General features: G+C 39.3%; 1 protein-coding gene across 3 annotated transcripts in view; it reads left to right on the forward strand.

The window, feature by feature from the left end:
* LOC107220644 (synaptotagmin-7) overlaps positions 1 to 21,791 on the forward strand; it is a 208,181-nt gene that overhangs the window by 9,654 nt on the left and 176,736 nt on the right. Inside the window, exon 1 of one of the 3 annotated variants that reach the window (XM_046738290.1) lies at positions 18,350 to 18,546. The exons of 1 other annotated variant lie outside the window; for it this stretch is intronic. The gene's annotated coding sequence lies outside the window, so the exon portion shown is untranslated. Of the gene's footprint in view, positions 1 to 18,349; positions 18,547 to 18,717; positions 19,189 to 21,791 lie in introns of those variants that run through there. One more of the 3 variants, XM_046738289.1, reaches the window with a different exon arrangement.

Raw genomic sequence — 21,791 nt, forward strand, 5'->3', positions numbered from 1 at the left:
AATTTTCCGAATGTAATCGTAAGATTTTTCGGCCCGTTGTAATATCTTGTGCAAAAGATGTTTGCAATTACATGCTTCCACCTATAGTATCACCTCGAATTCTCCTTCTCAAGATCAGTAGACGCGTTAACAGCTGTTCTGGCGTAGCAATGAAGGGATCTTCAATTCTTAAAATACGCACAAGTATCATCATTAAACACAGACGTTGATCGAGACAACAAGTTTTTATTGGGCTAAAAAGAAGTGTATTTTCCAAATATTCGTTACGCCTAGAGAAACTGTTTGTTCGAAACTCAATGATCGCCGGAAATATTTGCAATTAATTCGTCGTTGAAGACGATCAAATTATTATTTTTCAACTAGACAATATCCTTTGAAAGGTTTAACAGTTCTCCATGAAAACATACGTGACAGCAAGTGTAGTGTGAATATATTTTTTCATTTGAAATCAGATACTCTCATCCGCTGTAGGCGTGTGGAAATTGATTCGGCGGTAGGTTATTTTTCTCCCTAGTCGATTACGTTGGCAACGGAGTAAAATTAGCTTTCGCAGAATCAATTTCCGCGTGTGAACAACCCGTCAGTCGTACTGATTCATAAGAACTGATAATCTACGGTACTGTGGTAGATTGGTTGCCTTATCGTTAGTTGCGACCAGCCTCCTGACACTCACCACTGCTCGTATATTAAAAAATTGTACGCGTCTTGTCCCCGTTTTTTAGTTCCTCTACGTGGCGCTAGTAGACTTCTGACAAGCTCGCTGCCCTCGCTAACCGCGCGCAAGCTCGTCAGGTAACTACTAGCGCCACTAGTGGTGGAAATTGGCGGCATAATCGAGGGCATTTTGCGAACCACTTTTAGCAGCGTGTGTCAGGGGGCTGGTTGCGACCACAAGACTCATTGCTTATGGACTTTTCTGATTGGCTAGAGGCCAACGCAGGCGAGGCGCCCGGCCCGGGCTTTTCGAATGTACTGAACTTTTGAATTATTTTCAAATAATCAGAAGAAATTTTATTCAATAGTTTCGATTATCTCACGATCTTAGTTATATAACGTAGCATCTAAAAACAATTAAAGAGGAGAATTAAAAAAGGGGGGTAAGTGTAAGTTGGAAAAAAAAATCGAGAGAATATTGGCCCTGACACATACATACTTGGTACAAAATCTTTTTTCTTAACCAATAGCATTTAAATCCGTTTCCAACTCTCTCCAATTCTTGTCGTAAATTATATTCATTTTTTATAGTCATTTACCACGTTCAGCTTTCTATACGATCTCAAAAGAGTGCACTAATTCGTTGTCAATTATTAGTTAAACACATGACTATTGGTTGAACGGTGGACAAACAAACAACTGTAAATATCCAGATAGAAAAGCCGTTTGATTCTTGTGCACGCTGAAAAATACTCATCACGAATATTTTTATGCGGCATTTCTTTGCTTCAGTAAAACTCTCTTTTGAGTGCGTCACGTGACACTAAATAATAGACGAACATCTTGTAATTAATTAGCCCAAAATTCTTTATGGAGGAAATTAAGATCATCTTTCTTTTTTTTTTTAACGAATGATCAGAGAATTCATTACTTGAAGCTGTAATTAGTCAGTCCGGAAACCGTGCCGCTGGAAACGATGCAAATTCTTATACGCATTTATAAGTTAAACGAATATTAGTGCCATTTTCTGTACCGATTCAACCGCGAATCCCTGTGGGTGTTTTCAACAGTGAGAAACACTTTGGAAACTTCATTCACAAGCTTCATTTCGATTACTGATGTACGTATATTTCCAAGAAGACTTGGGTGTTGCGAAATTACATTTTGTCATTCAGACCGAGCGAAATTTTCCTCAATTTAGGAAGAAAGTAACTTCATCATTGAGAATGTTCGAAAATGGATCACAGATCTCAGAGCTTTTGAGATGCGAGTTAGTACAAGCTCAAGACTCCGCAGAAACCTTCAGATTTATGTAAGATACTCTTCACGGCGTACTGCGATCTTGTTTTGACAAATGACATCTGTCTCACGTATATTTGTACGGGTTTTGCATGATTACATAAAGCATTAGGTAGATATTCCAATTACCTACAGTTTTACGAAGACCCATTTACCGAGCCTTTCATTTTGCAAGATTATAAACGATCCGTGATAAATTGTACGATATTTCAATAGCTGCGGAGTTCTAAACGATTCGAAGGGTGCATCCAAGAAAAGTCATTACTTGTAATATTAAATTAATCTACCAACCGTTGAGCTTTGTGGTATATTTCTGAATTGATTAATTATCCAAATTGGCATTTGAGATCAATTATCTCGAGCTGAGGGAAATTGAAAATTAATGTCTGTCTAATTAATATGTAACATTTTGAAACGACAAGAGTTCTCCGTTACTCTTTGTCTCTTCCTCTCTCAGTCTGTCCTTACACCATTTTTCCATTGTCCCTTTCTTCATTCTCTCCCAGCTGTCTATCGATCGGCTCACTTTAGTCTGCAGCTCTCAACTTTGTCTAAAATAAACGCCTGGTTGAGCACCGCTTTTGTATCAATCAATGAGCACAAAAGATGATAATTCGCACATTTTTACCCGTCGAGAGAAGTAATGAGCCTGATAAACCGCATGGTAAATAGTTATCCATTATGTGAAGTAAACTAGGCGACTATAAATTAACAAATTTAAGTTATGCAGGAGAATTTAATTCGTTATTAACAGTAATAAAAATGGATCTATGATTAATTACGCAAAGATATTTCCTGCACGTACGTAAAAATATGGGCAATAATCTTGATTCTTAATATCAAACCTTGTCTTCTGCATTTTCGACGTAATTATGTAACAGCCGTTTTGGAATTTCAATTGAGCGATGTTGTATCAATGAATACGACCAATTTTTATATCAGTATAAATTGCCCAAAATAGCAACAAAAAAAAAAAACTCGCAACAACGTGCATTTTTCAAACGGATCGATGACGAGGTGTAAAAATTGGGGAGCTCTAGATAGACTGGTTGCAGATAAAGTAGGTACTGAGAAAATATGGACAATGTGAAATATTTACTGACTGATTGGCAGCACCCTTCGAGAGTTTGACGAAGGTTCAAATCAGACCCTATGATTAGTTTAAAAGTTTGCGACACTTTTCAAACTTAAGATTTTGCTTTGTTCGTTTTACAAACGATGCTGACAGCGTCCAGACTTTTGAAAAAATTATTAAACGCGGCACCGAAAAACGTTGTGCTTTCTGTTGTCAATGCACAGGAGGTACAGATATTGGGTTCGAGGCGGATGAAAGTGTTACGAAGGCAGCAACCTGAGGACATAGAAAAAATGAAACGAATTCACCATAACTACAGTCTGACATCTCTGGAGATATTTTAAACCATATCGAACATGAATTCGGTTGAATCAAATGAAGTCACGGTTATTTTTCCGGTCTCTTATTTTCATCGTAAGAAAAGAAACAAGCTGCCAAATTAAATTTTTCGCGGTAAAATTCATTACCTCATTCCAACTTACCGAAATGCTTTAGAGCTAGGACAGCAGCGTAAAAACTTACGGTTGAAACCAGTGATGGCGTAGGGTCGAGACTGCTGAATTTGGCATGGAACGTCTCATATTGTACACGTGTGTATACTTTTCTCGATTCATAGGCAAACTATCCGTACAGGAAAACCTTACGACGATGTTATTCACGATCAGCGAGAATATTCAGCACACCTAGGAACTGATGACGCTTATCGTTACTAGATATAATGAAATTTGCGTATTATTAAATTTTATTAATGGAGCTTCTTCTTGGATCGTAGATGAATCAGCGTTGAGTTAATTTGCTCGTCTTCATGTCTGTCTTGTGTAGCTCTTACTAACCTTTCCGTTTTTCAAACTTGGCGGCTTACTTATAATAAAAAGTTCTGAACGCAGGATAAATATATCGTTTAAACTGTACGTTAACAAACGTATATTTGGATATGGAGAAATAAATGTTTTGGTATTATTATCAAATTTTAATTAAGCCAAATAATGATCGATAGAATTATGTTAATAGTTAACAAATCATATTTGGCTCAATTAAAATTTGATAATAATATCAAAACATTCATTTCTCCATATCCAAATATACGTTTGTTAACAGTAAATAAAATCTTTTCTCAGTATGGCATCTAGTTTGCGGACGTAATTAATTTTTGGAAAGCTAATTAAGCCAACAACCTTGCAGCAACACAGCAAACTCAGCTGCCCTGTGCAGCTTAAATTAGGCACCCATAATATGAAGATTGCTTATAAGACGCAAATGGAAATCATGTCACAACAAACTCGGTTGGGAATGCAACGTCAGCCATGGGTGTTAAATTGGAATCCCTAAGGTTGTTACATAACTATAAAATCGTTCGTGCTACCAAACGAATCGCACATTGATTAAAGGTCAATTACAAGTACGAATTAGCAGTTGGCTAATACGAGAGCAAAGAAGACGAAAGGAGGCTGGAGAATCACCTACGATTGTGGAATTTTTTACGAAAAATTCCACCAATGCGATGTGCTCAAATATTCCGACACGAGATCTCAACCGCACCAATATCGTAAGTCGGACTTGGCTTAGAATGGCTGAGCTTAGGATCCAGGCTCTGGATCTGGGACCAGAATTATTTAAATCGCAGGAATGATGGAGTGATTAATTATACGGAGTGCAAGCAATAGTTTTTTAACATGCTTCGTTGAGCGGTGATTAGTAATCGAGTTATGAGAAGACTACGACCGCTTCGACCCCAGATTATATCAGAGTATAGTTGACTCCGTCTCAACGTGATCATCAAAACCAGTCACGATGAAATCGCACGTTTGATACAACTGTAGATTATTTCAGCACTCGAAGAGGGAGTGAAATCAGTGGCGACCGTTACCATTAAAAGTCGTAAAAATGACGTATCAAGATGAGGAGTGATGACTCTCGAGCAAAAGGTCTGAGCAAGAAAAGGAACTTAACTCAGGGTCGCCCGGAGTCCCATTCAGAGTGAATTGGTTTCGTACCTATACCTCCGGGAACTTGGGGGTTCGCAAAGAAAGGCGTAGATATTTACGTACATTCGGGTTCGCGTCTTCCGTCAAGGGTCCTCCATCTACGTATTCGTCTTGGGAAGAAAGGCGCGGGGACATTATTCATATTTTTCATAACATATAGCAGGAGCTTTAGGGAAGACAGATCAGGGATCGTTTTGGGTCTCAGGCGTGCGTGAGATGCGTTTGCGTTCTTCGACGCAAGATCCCGATTCTGCAGAAAATCTAGACCGAGAGAGCTTAGAGCAATTTGGTTAAGATCTCCTTGAATTTTTCCAAATACACGGCCTAATGGCAAGAGTGGCCGATGATCGTTCAAATCAGGATGAAATATGTGTAACAGGGCTTCGTGAACCTTACTTAAATTCACTCCAACCGCCCTGAGTAAAAGAAAATATGGAAAAAAACACAACGGTGTTGGTCAGGGTACTCGAACGTGTACTTTGTAATCTTTCATTTCTGTGACGAATAAATAATATATATATATATATATAGACCAACCTATAGATACATTCTTACTCATTTGTAATGCAAACTTTGTGTTCTCGCCAATCACTGTAAACAATGGGTGGAAAGATAATACGGCGATAATTATATTATAATCGCAGTACGCAATACCAGACCGGAATTTAGCGAGATACATGCCTCACATATGTATACAACTTGTATACATATATCACTGTTGGTTGGATGGGTCGGTCAGCGTCGCATCGATCACCCAGATGGCAGTTCTCTTTGATCCTCGTGACATTATACAGGGATGTCCTACAAAAGTTGTATGGTTCAGAGAGGGACACGTGAAGAATTTTTTTCATGCGGTTCAAGCATCATAACTGGTGCTGCTGTGGAGGATGGACCAGTTTCTTTTTAAATGGAATCATATATTTTTGTTTCAACTCAAATATTCTTTATTCGAAAATGTACAACTTTGTCAGGTAATTTTTTTTATAAAGTGAATAGTTCGTGAGATACAACCAAAAATTAAATTTAGCAAGACGTGGAGAGGTTGAGTCTTCCGCATCCCAAATGCACGATTCCATCTAAAAAAACTGATTGATCCTCCACAGCATCACCAGTTAGGATGCTGGACCGCGTGAAAAAAATTCTTCATGCGTCCCCCTCTGAACCATACAACTTTTGTGGGACACATTTTCCAATTGAACGATTAGGTCGGCTGAAAATGTAATGCGTCTTTTAAATTGGGACACCTTGTATGTTTACGAAGTTTTGGCTGATAGTGGGAGTCGAGGAAATTTCACTTCGAGCAAATACTGCGGTATCCATTTTGCGTTTTGAAACAATGCGTGTTAAATTACATTTTTAATCGTGTACCTCCTGCGCATATTCTGACTTGTACTGTACAAAGAGATAAACATATATTCATGAATTAGACTGGACCGAGTTACTCACGATTATGGGACCAAAGAATTTGAGTACTTTTTTTTCGTAGAGTGGTCTATTCCGATGAATTGAAGCTTACGCTTGGTCAATAAATTAAATAGCTTTCTAAAAATCTAAATCCACGTAAACACAGGTGACCTATCATAGAATGACGAGAAAAATTGATTCTGAGAATCTGTTTGTGAATAATTCAGGAAACTTTATTCCTGGTAATTCCGATCCGTCCAGCAAAGCTGTAAGCATCCTGTTGATGATGCTCATCAAACCGGAAGTTACGCGAACACGTAACGTCAAGCGGCCCATACTGTACAGACTCATCGCGAATTTGTACGCTGCATAACAGTTGGCTTTGATGAAACAACTGTATCAACTACACTAACGCTCCGCGCGAATATAGTTGTCTCTTTTCTCATCTGCTTTCCATCACGTTCCGACTGATCGTTCTGTCTCTTCATCCGTATCTACAGATTTCGCGGACAACTGTAACCCGGCGCAGCTGCTCCCCTGGGCCTAGGATAACTCGAAGTTGAGCTTGCAGACCAATCGCTCATCCGCGCACCTACAGCAAGCAAATCAACCCCTTTCTCTCCACCGCGTCTCTATACCTGTGTAGTTTCTCACGTCGAACGTGACTGCTCGTGTCGTTACACACTCTCGCAGGGTTACGTATGTACAGAGAACGCAAGCAGCTACGTATTCGTACAGAGAATCAAACACGCGTATTATCGAGTGTGTTCGGCCAGGGTGTTGCCTATGCTTTGATACTTCTACCGTGTGGAATTCGATATAATTCGCGTCGTTTGCACCACGGGAAGAGACATTTTTTTTCTTATTTTTAATGGTAAGTTATATTTTCATCCTCATCTTCTCTGCAATCGATATGTCCCACATTTCTGGAGCAGTTATGACTAGGCTACTTTAAATTGGTTTGATGAACAGCGGAGCTCTCGATGAGGCTAGATGCAATGTTAGCTGCGTAGTCTAGCGAAGCCTAAATTTATTTGACAATCAGATTTAAATCTTTTTTGACAAAAGATAAGAACACATTTCTAACGTACTCAGCGGAAGGTTTTTGACCCAGAGGTGCTTTTTGGGGGGATTTCTTATTCAAGCTTTTTTATCTTAAAAATGGACTTTGTTCTGAAGTCCACGGCCACGGTTCGTTGGTAGTCGCAGTCCAAGCAATGCCAAACAGTTTTCCGGACAACACATCTACCGTCTAAGAGATGTCTAGAAGATGTCGACAAAATGGTGAATGCAACATTTTCCGTGATTTTTATAGCGATCGAAGAAAGGACATTTTGAAACATCTTTTGTTGGGTGACCTCGGGACCTCTCTAAGATATCGTCGGATTGATGTTTTGAAGACAATTATTTTCCATCACATCAATTTCCTAAAACCAGATCAAAACAATGTGATATTATGTCTAGAGTTCATTAAACGCAAGTTTACATGTAGAACACAGAATTTGTTCGTGTCGATCTAGGTTAGAAAAGTGTAATTTGTATTAAAACAGCTAATTTGCAATTGATATAAGTGAAGTGCGGCAGTGTGCGGAACACCTATTGGTATTCATTGACTAAGGATACTGAACTACTCGACGAAAGAGATACTTCTGAATCACACTTGCTAATTTTCTCATCAAATGGTTCGTAGGTCACAGTGGAACAAGTGGAAAAATGTTGACAGCAAATGGCAGGATAAGACGGCTCTGCCAGGCTCCTGTGTTGGCACCACTTATTACACCGTCTATTTTATTCGAGATGAGGATCCATTTGACGGTGAAAAGGTGATTAAAATAAGATGGCTTTGACACTTTTTTAAAACATCTTTTCGACGTATAAAATTCAGTGTCTTGAAATTGGCAAGGACGTCAGCTTTACGACGTCTTTTCACTTTGCCTAAAAGACGTCTTTGTGAAGTCGCGTAACAGATGACTTTGAGGAATGTGTGTTACCTGAGTATCACATGGAAACAGCGTGATGTTTATAAGATTAATGACGAAAGATTTCAATTACAAACGCTACATTCTTTGAAACTGTTCGTTATTTTCATCGAACTTTCCTTCAGTCTGCAGAATGGACATTGTCTCCTTCATTCCAAGAAATTCCTTTAAGCTAACAAACTTTTAGTGTATAAAATCAATAAGGCTTCATTGATTTTACTGTCGGTTCAGGTTCGATAAACGTTAATAATTTTTCGTCCACATTAATCCCGATATTCTCTGGATAGCTTGTGTAAAATTTTACATTGTAATATCTGTCCTCTCGCTTTGTTCACAGTGTAGAATGTAGATGTAGATGCAGATATGAGGCAATCTGAACCTGATCCTTGGTAAAAAGATCATAGCTGTATCCAAGGATCCATGATCAGTACACCTTGGAGACCGTGAAGGCTCATAGAATTATTCAAAGAGATCAAAGGATTTCGCGTAGACTAGGTAGACCGAAATTCGTCTCGCCTGATCGCGAACTTGAGAAGCGTACCGCCTCGTCGAGACGAACGAGCGATGGTGTACCTGATTTGTCGGAAGTTCTCACTGCTGAAACAGAAAAAGTTGCTAGGGCAGAAAAAAAAACAAAGTGCATTATGAACTTGGAGCTGAAAAACTTATTAACAATTGAGGAAGCCATGTTGCCGGACAAAAAAATGCAGACAGCTTATACCCAAGTCTTTGAACTTTTCGCAAATTTGTACAGAACTTGTTTATTGGGACAGCGAATCTGTCTAAGCGACGTCGCTTATGTCGGAATTTGAAATTGCGGGTCGCAAGAATCTCAGACGCAGAGGCTGTAAAGTTTGTTCTTTGACATCTCGCCAGTGAACGGGCAGCTATTTATTGTGTTTCGATGCTACGTTAGTCAGACTTGGTAATCGTCTAGACTTCAAGTGAAATCTCAGCATTGACCGGCGCGCTATTTTTTCCCATTGGGACTTGGTTATTCGAATTGGCAGCTCCACACATGCGTAACAACGCGACTCCATGAATAATACGAGGCTTTTGTGCTCAGCTACGCAAGCTCCAAATCTTGGCTGTCTGGTCTCCGTCCCTCCTTTTTTTTTTTTTTTTTGAAAGGCTTTACATACATGCAACGTATTCAGGGAACTTGAAATGCCGGATTGATGTATCCCCTAAGGTCCGCCGAGCGAAGCAGTCCTCTCAAAATGCAGGTCCATGTAATAAACTGCGAGTGTTTCAGTTTCGCCTGGGCTCCGTATACGTACAAGACACCCAAGTCCATTTCTATGTATCGTACTGAAGCTTAAGTCTCGAGGAGGAATCGTTTGTTCTCATGTCGTAAGCTTTGCATATTATATCCACTCGGTATATCTTTGCAGAAATTTTGCAATGCAAATCAAGATTTCGCCATCTACGATTGCCTTCCTTTAGCGCTGCTCGATATTCAACAGTCGCTTTTGTATTTCTTCATTAACTACATTTTTACGGACGAAGCCATATTCTTTATTTCTAAATATCAGTCACTCACGTTTATCATACATACCGTGTACAAATTGTTTATGTCATACCTGTATTAATGTGACCAAGAAGTTTGTGTCTACACGCAGAAATTTTTCGCGGATATAATACTTTGCCACGTGCGGATAAACAGTCACAAATCACCGGTAGGTATTTCTGTATTTATATTTTTAAGAGAGTGTTGTCGAACCGCGTGTAAAATGCAATTTAACAAGCTACTTCGAAAGTTAATCTCATTTGGAAATTTCACTCCGTCAAATTTAACGGATGCTCTTAACCCTCTGGATATATATCCTGCCGGAGAAGGTTCACCCCATTCTCGCCGCATTTATCACTTAATCACATGTAGGGCGTAAATCGCGTCGCTACGGTGGGAAAGTCGGGATATTTCTAGCGCGTTGTAATGGCGTCCTATTTCCAGTTTTCACAGATGCCCTGCTTTTATGTACGACATCATGCGGGCATATTTTGCATCCATTCAAACTGTCACCTCGTAAGGTATGTTAAATACTAAAAATTTATTCAGGGTTGCGAGAATGTTTTTATTTTCTTTATCCATTTTCATTTTCCACATCGAAAGCCAAACCTTATAATTAATGCCGGACTTTTATATACGAGTACATCTTACGTAAATCCTTGAAATTCTGCAACTCTTTCGTCGCTGGTTGAATGAACATGAATTGGTATTTGGCTGAAATCATTCCCGGTGACCAGCGGGCCTATCTGAAAATATTATCCTCTGTAGAAATTGATGTGTATAGGTCAATAGTGTGCATTAATCAGCTTTGCTCTACAATTCGCGGGGGTTTATTCAATAAATCAAATAGCTTGATAAACGGGATAAAAAGGTCAAATCTGATATACGCGCACGATAATTTATCATCTACCAAAAAAAGGTAAAGGGCGCAACGACGGGAGGAACAAGAAGAATAAAAAATCATCCTGTATTATGTGATAAAACTTTTGCGACATATCGTGGTGACTAAAACTTGACAAATAAATGAAGATATCGATGAAGTGTCTAAAGTTTTTTCTTGGGAAGACGTAAAAAGTGGCACAAAAAATACGAATAGATTAGAAGGGGCGTAATCAAAATGAATATCATGCATGAACAATCCAAGATCCTCGTCGTCTCGGTTCTTTGGGATATCGAGATTGCCTCAGGCACTTGGACATCAATTTTTATCGCATATTTGGCAACCGTACATTTCTCACGTCCGCCATCTCGACATAAATTTTATATCACCGAAATATTTCCTTAGACGAAGATTAATACACGAAAGAATACCAGATATTCTGCGGTTTTGCTGCAGTATTTCGGGCGCTGTAGTCGTATTTATATTTATCGGAGCGTTAAATTTCGCCTTCACGAGTTACGACGTAATCGTGACTCGAAGGATACTTGTCTTTCATTGTTTTTTACCACTACCCGTGTCTGAGCTCCGAAACACAGCATTGCCAGCGTCAAGGGTGTCAAACTGTACTTAGACATGTTTATGCGTCGATAAGCCCCTTTTGCGCCTCCTCATTTTCATCTTCAAGTTATGATCAGCCCGCGTTCACGCTCCTCGTAGATAATACGAAACAAACGGCTCTTCATCAAGGCGTGGTGACGAGTAATCGCGACTTTATGTCTTAGCGTCGAGGGTCGCGTGGGTTAGAGCCAAGTGATAGCTCTTCGAAGGTGCTGCTTGGCGCAGGGTACCTATAAAGCTCTAGAAACGGGCGGAATCGGGTTTAAAAGCTTCGTTAGTATAGGCCTGGGGCGGGAACATTGAGTGCCTCACTTTCGGCTTGCCTTTTTTGGTTCCCCTGTATCGCCGTTTCTTTTCTTCTTATTCGCCGTATATCTTGGCGTAACTTTACACTTTCCTCTTTACTTAAACGATATCATCAATCCGGAACAACCTTCGCTATCCACCCCTAAGCGCGAGCACGATTTACTTGATAGAAATTGGCTCTGTCTAGAATTTCGTGCAGGGTTCTCTCGCCTCGATACATCGTTGATGTCTCCCCTTCCTCACGCCATTTGTACCATTCTCAATGAAATCCGAATCTTGGCTTGTTTTGACAGAATCAATCTTCTTATGTAACCTTAATCTTGAATTAGAAGATTCGATTGAAAATTTTACACCTTTCGAACAAATACAAATTTCAATAGCTCGATGATCGCGTATCCCAATTGCTGCATTGGCCTGCAGGTGCCGTTCGTTGGTTGATATTCCTGCCGATGAGACGCCCAGAGGCTAAGATTTAATTTGCTGCTCACCACTCCAGGGTCAGATCGAAGGAATTGAGTCCTCGGGCAGTATTACGTCAAATGATGTTGAGCCAACACCCTAATTTAATGCGACAGTTTCGGCAGCTGATTACCTCGAGGCTATGCTGGCACGAGCTGGTTGCTCCGCGTTTGCGTGATAAGTTTTGTCATTCCGGTTGCCAACTTGAAGTTGTTTTAAATCAGGAGCAGCTTGAATTGACTCGAGACGGTAAGATCTGAAGTTACTTTGTTCAATCAACATTGCGGTTGGTAATAAAAGGGCAGCCTGGAATGGAGTCTTCGCTTTAAACAACTCGCGAACGGTGTAAAAATACGAACTTTAATCCCTGATAAGCCTGCGAAAGGGCTCGGCCGAGTATTTCTACCGTGGAATATATTTTTCTTCTCCTCTCTTCTCTCTTTTATGTGACCTTTACGTAATTTTTCACGGCTGACGAATTCACCGGTTGATGTTCGCTCTTCCGTATAATTTGAATAATTGATCGCGTGAGGACATATTTTCAGAACTGTCATTTCGGATGAGGTCTGTTATTTTTGTACGCGAATAGCCCATTAATAATATCGACTTTTTCACCACCGGTGGGCGTCTTCTATACTGGAAAAGTACATGCGGTTCTCTTTGTATCACCACGGAATTTCTAACTTCGCAAATAACTCTCTACTTTCAAGATTTAGTATCTTTTCGTCGTGATATCTTTAAGCGGAATTTTTTACTTAGCGCACTGAACTTGACGAATTCTTGAAAAGACGAAAGCTCGGAATTTTTTCGTTTTCTTTACTTTTAAATCCTTAGATCAGACGACTTAATTCAGAAGTGCTTTCGGGTTCATAAATTGTTACCACATAATTACACTATATGTGTTTATGCTTCGAGGTAGAAATTGAATGGTTCCCAATTCAGTTACTGAGTGAGTTTTCATTTTAAACATTTAAGAATTGAGAAAAAAGTTATTCCTTGTGCCTAATGGCGGAGAAGAGAAATCGATGTAATAAAGTCTATAGTTCCGGGACCGGAACACCTTTTTTTACTTTAATTAAATTTCCGTCTGCTCGTGAGTGCGAAGGAAAAAATTAAACGAAGAGAGCTCAATTTCAGCTTAAATACTGGAAACTTATGGTTGATATTTTTCAACAGCGGAAAACAAGATATTTATAATTCGAACTTGAGCCTCACCGAGTTCGATGGATTGTCAGGACCCACGTGTGATCGATTCTTCGGGGTTTGGCCGTGACTGATAATTGGAGGAAAGCCTCCCCTTCATAAAAATGTCGCTCCAAGTATCGCGGAAGTAATGTTATTCCTTCAAAGTGAATTTGATAATTCTAAGAAACAATTTGCGTCCACGAAGTCTGTGTACTACTTTATCGAGGGTGAAGTTTGTTTTTGAGAATTGCCTCTATACAGGAAAATATTTTTTCAATCAGGTATTACATTACAGGATATTTTCTCTGCCGGAGACGGGTAAAAATATACGACGAATGTATACGTTTTTCGAATTCACAGGTGACAAATGAACCGTTCAATTCCGTGGATTAATCGCATAAACTTTGATGCGGGAAATTCTTTATCAGTATACAGCTTGAAACTGGGTAGGATTCGCAATTTCTTTCATTACTGAAAAAGTTCTCTGATATACTCTCGTGGTTCTATCGTGTGCCAAATTGAAATTCCAACTTTAAGAAATGGCTCTCTCTGAGGTAACAGCTGGAAGCGGAACACTGCCGGTTGTTTCTAAAACGTACCCACCTTTACTCTAAGAAAGTTTTAATGCAATTTACTGACCCTCTATCACTGGACACCCGCAGCCTCCGGTATAAGAAGTTTGAAAACTTACTCTGTGTAAAAACCGACAGCGTGATCTACTTACCCGAGCCCGCAATTCGCGCCCTTGTTTCTATTGGGGCGAAATGATGAATATTTCCAAAGCGCCAAGAGTATTGAAGTACAATATCTTTGTATAATGTCTCTGTGCAAAAGACGCAAACGTAAGTTACACGTTGCAACTTCGTTCAGAACACGATAAACTCACCTTCATTTATGCAACTCGGGATACATCTTACCGAAATCCACCTGCATTTTGGCAATTGAGTGTGCTCTCTGAATAGCACGAATGCATAGATGTGAAAAACGGGTTGCCTTTAATTAGGCGACCATGTAGTAATATTTCCAGGGAAAACATTGTACAAAGAAAAGATTCAATTGGGCAGGCATGTGGCAGAAATGGCTGGTGGTTTTTTATATCTGATTGCGGTCGTTTCTTTCCTTTTTTTCAAGATAAGATAAAATAGAGAATAATATGATTAAGGTTATGAAAGATGATATAATTAGCGATGAGATATTCTCGAGGTGTAATAATTATAAATTTAGCCGAGCCAAAAACAATAAAATAAATTTTTTTTCCGCCTTGGTAACCTCGATTTTTTTTACTTTATCAGTGCATAAAGCAGATTTTACATTGAATAAAGCTTGTGATCGCATGTGATTTAGAAAAGAACGATTTTGAAGTACATCTGGACTGACCGTAGTTGAAAAATCACGAATATCTTACTTTTTCATTTGTTATACAGTTTGCGAGAAAAAAAAATTTATTGCCGTTTCGGAAGTTCAAATTATTTCAATGCTATCCAGAGAATAGTATATTTGTGTTAAAACCGCGGAAAATGGGTGATTTCCGGCCAGTGTGAAGTTTGCAGCATGAGCCAAGGTGAGCGTTGTAAACACACGAGTCAGATATTGCCCATTCGTGCATGTGACACACAATACGCTATTTTTTCCAAATCTGGGTAGAAGCGTGTGATTTGAGAAGCAAACGAATGTGATATAATAATTTGAAAGAAATAGATCGGAGTAATCAAGAGGTCCTTGAAACCTGACCTAAACGCGCAAACTTCGGTTCGAACTTAGCCCAATGACGTCGCTGGCAGTACGTAGGGAAAAAAAGTTCATTCGCAAAGTTGTAATAGTAAAATTTAGTATTGGAAATTTTATAGTGTAAAAAAATCCATTAAATTGAATAATATATATTCATCATGAACCTAACGATATCTTATTTGTCAGAGATAGTTAAATTTATGAATACAGTGTTTCTTTACATTCAATTCTTCTCAATAGACTCAAATAATAAATTCATTTGCGTGAACTAAGAAATTTTTTCCGAATTGTAGAAATACTTGTTCACTTTAGGGGGATAAATATTCGACGAACATTTAAATGTGATATTTTATCACGATATTTTTACCATCTACATTGTACATATAATTAAACTTTCTTTGGCGTGAATAACAATGTTCATGCGGATCTTCTCAAATCCATAATTTATACATACATATATACATAATATTTATACATAATATTCCCACTGCGGGAAAATGACGTCAATCCAATTAGTTAACCAATTAGCGTGTATAAGCTTGCGGGCAATGATCGTCGTGGAAAAACCAGATCTGAGCGACTCTTGAACGGCTAAAACAATGATAAAAATAATAAGATCGAGTGAGGCTGATTTAATCACGTAATTGTGTACAGAGGTAAAAATTATGACGGGATGGATTTTGGGGCGAAATAAGTAGCCCGCGAATACACTCGTTCCATGTGGAAGCCTGGAAGACTTTGTGATAGGGGCCTGTTCCAACCATCCTTCCCTAATTTCCCCTTTCCGATGTCCTTGCGCCACCGGATCGCGAAAGAAAAACTTTTTAATTAATCCCGAAGCGCTTCTAGAGGATTGCGTCGGGCTTGGGACGCTTAAGAGAGTACATAAGTACTTTTTCCACACCAATATGGCTATCCAACCGTGCCGCGAGGAAAAAAAACGGTGAAAAAGTGCATCTTATATATCCCGCAATTCGTGCTGACGTGCAATTAAGTTGATTGGAACTTTTTGAAACATACGTCATGCGATGTTGGCACAGAGCAGCGGTTTGTCTACTTTCCGAAAGCGTTGAACAGGTCCGAAATAAAGAGATCTTGAGAAGCAGGATAACCGTTCTGAGATGCATTTTACGAGTTTCGCGTTATCATGTGTCACTGCTCTCTCAAATCCAAGATTCTTCAATCAGTAGACTGCTGCATATCTCAGCTTGATCTTACGAGACTTTTTCTTTGCTCGTAGGTACGTGAACGTTTAAATTGCAGGAAATGATATGTGAAAAAAATCGATTCTCCAGCTATTTGTCTCTGGAAAGAACGAACCTATTCAGAAATCGTCGCACGTAGATCAGATGCATCGACTAGTTCTTTAGTGATTAATCGATGAAGTGAAAGCTTTGCAGGCTTACTCCGGATGAAAACGTACTGGAATTTTTTCACTCGAGTTAATTAAGCAGAGTTCGCTTAACATCATCCCTTGAGAGAATGACAAATTGGACTGTTGAAGAAAAATCGACGGGAATCTCCCAGGCAATAGGAATACTTCCTCTGATCGAACTACTTCCTGGTAACGGTCGGAAAGTATCTATTTGTCCAATAGAATTAAAGTGTAATTAAATTTTTCAAATTTATTATCAAAACAAGGCAGGTTTAAGCGTTATTTGGTAGTGGTGAGAATTGGGCAGCGTATGAATATGAGAGGAGTGAGAATTTTCGTCACAAAGTCAACTTTAATGTCTCTGTATTATTTCAGTAATATGCCATCGTAACCTCGTTTACGGATACGGGTGTAGACTAGACTGGTCCAAAGAAATGGACTATTTTTTTCTCTCAAAGTCACATGTTTAACAGTTGTAGGATGAGGAAACAGGACGCCCGTTTTAATTTGAGCCCTTAGTATTAATGTTTATAGGCTCCTGAACGTCATTTTCCATTTTCCATTTGATTAACATTGGAAAATAATTTGAGTTATTTCGGAATTTTGGCGCTCAGTAACGAGGCGATGTACATAAATGTTAAATACATATATTTATAGGGAATCGAATGATCTATAGAAAAGGTCTTTTATAATTTTTTGATAACAACACTTCTTCTAGTTATTTAAGGTTAATGTTGAAATCATGTAAAAATTCACTTTCTTTCGAGGTTAACAGTGAAAATACTAAACTTATCACCAGATATTGTGGTTTTTTTCTTGTCGATCTATTCAACCGCTATAAATGTCATTCAATTAATTTTAAACTTGAGCATATATATTTTTAGCTAAATAAAGATACTTTTAAACTAGAATGGCATATAATACATATTATTACTTGTAATAATTACAAAATAAATTTTGTTTGTAAGCTATTGAACATGTGATTTAGAAAAAAAAAAAAATAGTCGATTTTTTTAGACCATTCTAGCGTTGACATGACGTCTCGTTATTTTATCTTCCAGGCGAAATATTTCTTTTTATTTTGCGCCGATATGGCAGGCTCGTGTTGTCGCCTGGTGTGCTTTCACGCGGTGAGTGATATTGAAAATATTGCGAAGCTAAAATTCAGATGCGATAACCGCGCTCGCGTGACGAAGGAGAGAGAAAAGAAAAGAGCCCGGACCGTGGTGAATTATGTAATAACGTCTGAAGAATAACACTCGTGGTTTTTTGTTGAAAAACGTGCGAAAGCGAAGATGGTCCAACTGCGAACCCGCCGTGTAACGATCGTCGGATCAAACGAATTAGAGCGAGGCTCCGCCTTGAGGTCTCCAGAATTCACCGACTCGCGGAAGCAGCCAGTCCCGTTTCAAGGGCCCTCGAAAGGCTTCTGTAACGATTATTGCGAACCACCCACTTTCGCGTTTCATCGTTTCCTCGAATTCCGTGTAAATAATTGAAAAAGAAACGTATTCGAAGATAATACGCTGGTACTTCCGTCAATTCATTGAATTAGAGAACCATCGATACTTTGATATTTAAACAAATTGTACCTCCCGACAGATTTTACGATAAGTTGTGTAATCTTTCCTCGAATTGAAACAGAATCTAAAATCTGATTACCCTGCATAGAAATTAATTCATTATACGTATGTATTGAGGATGCAAAAAGTGTAACGAGGTATTGCCAAATTGCGCTAGGCAACGGTATAATTTCGTTTTAACAAGTTTCGTTCCAGTACCAAACGAGCTCTGACACCGAAATCCGTTTTTCACAATGACAAAAAATGCCTCTTCATCTTACCTCAGAGACCCGATAATCTCATTGTACAAAACTTGAAAATATTTTTCAGAAATTCGATACACCGAGCGCAATGAAAGTGTCGTTGAGGATACGTGCTAGAAGAGTGAATTTTTGGAGAATTGGGGCAAGAATCGAAGTCCAGTTGCTCCCAGTGTCCGCCCTCGATAGCCAACACTCGCTGTAAGAAAGTTGAGCGAGCCGGAGATATCAATATCTGTACGGGCCGCTGTATACAAACAATGGCAGGTAGGCACTATACGCGGATAAATAGCTTTCGACTTTTCGCTTCGTGCCATGGGGGTGTGTCGACCCGTTTGCGAGAGTGAAGGGGGGGGGGGGGGGAAGAGGGTGGTGGTTGCTGGCAGTGGTGGGGGTTGGTATCCTCGCAGCAGCAGTGCGACGCGGCGCGAGCTTACACGCGGTTGTCTACAAACCTTTCTCACTACCGAATCTTCCCGTAGTGATAGAAACTCTTGATTATCGGCTTGATCTTGTCTTCGACCTTCAATACCGATCGAACTTTGTGAGTTTCTTGCTCTTCACTCGCGTGTTTTTACTCTTATTTTTTTGTTGTACCTCTCTATCACCGCTATCAGATCTTTCGAAGAGTTTCGTCGGCCAGTGGAATGTTATTTTAATAAGTCAACGGTGTTTCAAATTTCGTTGGAATGATTTTCTCATATTATTAACACCTTTTTACTCTGCTGCTGCAATTTTGCATTCACATTCGGTGACACGTTCAGAGATTACGGTTTGTGAGTCAGTGTCCCTAATTGCAGTGAACCAGTGAATATCAGATACATATTTTGGAAACCGCATCGTTCGCGAAAGATTTGGCGGCTAGCGGTGACCGAAACCAGCTGGTGTCTTCTCTGTTCAAGGATTTACGTAAGTGTTTCAGACCTCGGAAGGAGGAATGTTTGAATTATTCGGCATTCGGTGCTGTCGCCTAAGGATAATTGGGACGGAAACAAAGGCACTAGAGGTTGAAAGGGAATGGCGAAAGCTCTTTGTCCAAATCTGTAATACCATGCTGGGTATTCAACGCGCCGTACAGTGTGTGTGTGTGTGTGTGTGTGTGTGTGTGTGTGTGTGTGTGCGGGGTGGATGTAAACAAGTTCATGTCATATGTAAACGAGGCGAGGTTCAAAAGAGTCAACGTGATCGTTTAACGAGGCGACCTTTAACCACAGATTGTACCGATCGTTGAACACATCAAGCTTACGCAAGTCAGAACGAAGAAACTCGGTTCGGGTTTTTATTCCCTAGAAAAGTTTTTAACACCCTCGAGGCTTTCATTGATCCAGTAGCCTGGCAGGTTTAGAAAAGGAAGTAATGATTCACCGGGCATTCATTCATTCATTCGTTTCTTCATTCATGTATTGTTTGCGTTCGTTATAATTTTGTTAGATTTCGCCCTCCTTCGCTTTCCTTCGTCGCTTTCTTCATTCACGGTAAAAAGTCTTGTAGCTTTAAGATCCGCAAGGCAGGAAAAGCTGAACGAGCTTAAGTAAACAGCTTTTGGGGCAAGAAATACAAAAGTGCGTGCCTTCTGAGCAGTCGGCTTTCATGTCGAAGATGTGTTGTATTGCTGGGGAAAAAAACCGCCTTTCCTTTTGCGTCACGTAGCCATTTGCGATGATCTGATACTCTGCACTCAGCACTAAAACCCATTCGATCCAGTGCAATTCGTTTTTTCTTTACGGTACGAGAGAATCTACTCTCTCTGTACAGCAATTTTACCGAAAACTGACGTCAAATCTGGGGTTGCTTTTCGGATGATTGGATTCAGTGTTATTACACGAATGCAGGTATTGCGCGAGATCAGAATCTGACGATGGATCGATGAAAGGATAGATGGAAGATAGATGCGATAGAAAATCGAGAAGAATTCCTAACTGGGAGGTAATAATTTTCGGAGGAAAACTCAATTGTTCATCCCACATCGCCTTCGGCAATTACTGTTATTACGTTGCTTCGCTGTAATTTCATTACAATCAATCGCGCCAGACGCGATTCAGTCTTCTACAAGCCCTGCGAGACTCGAGTGTTATTGTCGAGAAAAGTGTTTTCTCAAATGGTGAAAATATTTGAATCCCTTTCTGTAATCCGAGTTTCAGGCCGATGAAGCTATTGAGAAAGAACGAGGATTTCATCGCAAAATGCTTGCGACCTGACTCCGCAAAAACCTTGCTTAGAATGCAATTCCATTGAAAGTCTGTAAGAGCGATTCCAGTTCGCGGTTGTTGGACGAAAGTTTCCATTTGTAATGGCCTCTCACGCTCTCCAGGACTTCATCCGCACAATGCGCTGGCCCATCGCTGATACCGTATATAATCGAATGACTTTCCTGATAAGGTCGATGAAATAGTTCAGCCCTGACTGTTCTGTGCTAGCACGGGTTTTTCTGTTGGCTGCTCGTAATTCACGCTAAACCGATACAAATGGAAACAACGTCCGTTATACCTATAAATCCCGCCTGAGGTTTATGCAAAGCTGAGTTTGAGCCGGTTTTCTACTTGAATTTACGCATGAATAAAAAATTTTTGAATTTTCAATCCTAAGAAAAAAAGTTCAAAACAGAAGTGATGTAACGTGGATAAATAAAAAATAGAGGAAACCAACCGTTGTGGATGTGAAAAACCAGTTCTTCCCCTTTTTTCCAATATGCTTTGAAACGTTGCGCAATTCTCTATAGTTGGAATAGGTTTCCGATGTTATTCAAACGCGTAATCCTCTTAACTCTTGCATCCGAATTTCCAGCCTGATCATGTATTTATATATGTATATATGTATAATTGTATATATATATATATATATACATTAAAGTGGTCCTTATTCAGGGTGTCGACGAATTTTTGCCAGACCATCCCCCAAATCAACTTCAAATAATTCGAAAACAATCGCCAATTTTTTCAGATTTTTATATCGAATCTAAGATCGTCCGCATTGTGATCGAAGTTTCTTATGGAAATTAACATGGGTAAAACTTTTTTTCGCAGTATATATTTTATGGCAAGAGTAATAATGTTCCAAATAATCTGTAACCGCGAGGTTTTGGTGAGAATTAGTGCTACTATTTGGAAAAAAATACACATCATCGTACCAGGAAATCTAGACGAATTGCACAACCTCGAAACCTGACTTTTTTTTTTATTTAGAGGAACTGCAATTCGTCTAGATTGCCTCGTACGATGATGTGTATTTTTTTTTTTTTTTCATATAGTATCACTAATGCCGACTAAAACCTCGCAGTTATAGATTTTTTGGAACATTATTACTTTCACGATAAAATATGTAGTGCGAAAAAAAGTTTTTCTCATGTCACTTCCATAAGAAACTTCGATGACAATGCGGGCTATCTCAGACTTGCTGTAAGAATCTGAAAAAAATTGGCGATTCTTTTTAAATGATTTGAAATTGATTTCAGTGATGGGGCGGTAAAAATTCGTCAAAACCCTAAACAAGGACCACCCTAATATACATGAAAC

Source organism: Neodiprion lecontei, chromosome 4 (genome assembly GCF_021901455.1).
Source record: "Neodiprion lecontei isolate iyNeoLeco1 chromosome 4, iyNeoLeco1.1, whole genome shotgun sequence".
Classification (NCBI taxonomy): Eukaryota; Metazoa; Arthropoda; class Insecta; order Hymenoptera; family Diprionidae; genus Neodiprion; species Neodiprion lecontei.